Raw genomic sequence first — 2,132 nt, forward strand, 5'->3', positions numbered from 1 at the left:
GCATTATATGTGTAAATTTCTTTGGGCAGTATTGACATTTTCACAATGTTATGTTTTCCTGTCAAGGAGCATGGTACATTCTTCCATTTTTGTAAGTCTCTTTTGATTTCTTATAGTAGTGTTTTGAAGTTTTCTTTTTTAAGTCCTTTGTTTCTCTGGTTATATTTAGTCTTAGATATTTCATCCTGTGGGCGGCTATTGTCAATGGTATTGTTTTCCTAATGGTATTGTTTTCCTAATGTCCTTTGTAGTGCTGTATAGGAATCCAAATGATTTTGCATGTTGAACTTATACCCTGCCACTTTGCTGAATATTCCAATGAGGTCTGGTAGCTTTTTTCTGAGTCTTTGGGGTTTTCTACATATAGAATCATACCGTCTGCAAATAGAGAGAGTTTTACTTCCTCTTTGCCAATTTGGATGCCTTTAATTTTCCTGTCTTGCCATATAGCTCTGGCTAAGACTTCCAGCACAATATTGAATAGGAGTGGTGACAAAGGGGATTCTTGTCTGGTTCCTATTCGCAGCGGGAAAGCTTTCAGTTTCTCTCCATTGAGAGTAATGTAGGCTGTTGGCTTTGTATATATGCTCTTTATTATGTTGAGAGAAAATTCTCTTCAATTCCTACTTTGTTGATTGTTTTTATCAGAAATGGATGTTGTATTTTGTTAAATGCCTTTTCTGCATCAATTGATATGATTATATGGTTCCTTTCCTTTTTCTTATTTATATGGTGAATTACACGATTGTTTTTCTAATGTTGAGCCATCCTTGCATCCTTATTATAAAAACCCACTTGATTATGATTTATTATATTTTTTGATGTGCTGCTGGATTCTGTTGGCTAGGATTTAGTTGAGAATTTTTGTATCTATGCTCATGAGGGATATTGGTCTATAATTTTCTTTCTTAGTGATATCCTTCCCTGGTTTTGGTATGAGAGTTTTGCTTGCTTCATAAAATGTATTAGGAAGTTTTCCATCCTCCTCTATATTCTGGAATAATTTGGGTAGAATTGATGACACCTCTTACCTGAACGTTTAGTAGAACTCACTAGTGAAGCCATCTGGTCCTGGACTTCTTTTGGTTGGGAGGTCTTTGAAGACCTGGACAATTTCATCTTTTTTTATGGGTCTGTTCAGGTTTTCTACTTCACTCTGTGTAAGTTTAGGTAAGTCATATTTTTCTAAAAATGTATCCGTCCCTTCTAAGTTTTCAAATTTGTTGGAGTACAACTTTTCATAGTACTCTTTTATTATCCTTTTGATTTTCGTTGGTTCTGTTGTGACATATCCCATGTGTTTTCTAATGCGTGTTATTTGTGTCTTCTCCCTCTTTTCTTTTGTTAGGTTTGCCAGTGGTTTGTCAATTTTATTAATTCTTTCAGAGAACCAGCCTCTTGTCCTGTTGATTCTTTCTATAGTTTTTCTGTTTCTATCTCATTTATTTCTGTTCTGATCTTTATTATTTCTTTTCTTTTGGTGACTGTAGGTTCCCTCTCTTGGTCAGATTCTAATTATAGGAGATGCTGTGTTAATGTGTTAATATTGGTTCTTTCTTCTTTTTGGATGTGTGCATTTGTCTTAATAAAGTGTCCTCTCAGCAACGCTTTTGCCGTGTTCCAAAGATTTTGGTATGTTGTGTTTTCATTCTCGTTTGTTTCTAGGAACTTTATGAATTCACATTTCATTTCTTCTAGTACCCAGTCGCTTTTCAGCAGGGTACTATTCGATTTCCATGTATTCAACTTTATTTCTTTCCTCTTCTTATTGTTGATTTCTAGTTTTATAACATTGTGGTCTGAAAAAATGCTTGTAGTATTTTGATGTTTTTAAATTTATGAAGGCTTGCTTTGTGACCTAACACATGTTCAGCTCTGGAGAATGTGCCATGTAATTATCGATAGGTATGAATTAATTGCTGTCATGTTAATATATTTTTTTGCTGCTGTTCATTCCGTTTTTTCTGCATGCCTTCTCCTGCTGATTTCATTTTTTTTGTGCTATTTCTTGTCAATTTTTTCTTGGTTTTCATGCTTCCATCTTTTGATTGGTTCTTCCTTTTCATGGCAAGGTGTGAATTATTAACTTTATTTGGGGTTTCCCTATACTCTATTAATTCTCTCCCCCCCCC

This window comes from Chrysochloris asiatica, unplaced genomic scaffold (assembly GCF_000296735.1).
Source record: "Chrysochloris asiatica unplaced genomic scaffold, ChrAsi1.0 scaffold00231, whole genome shotgun sequence".
Lineage (NCBI taxonomy): Eukaryota > Metazoa > Chordata > Mammalia > Afrosoricida > Chrysochloridae > Chrysochloris > Chrysochloris asiatica.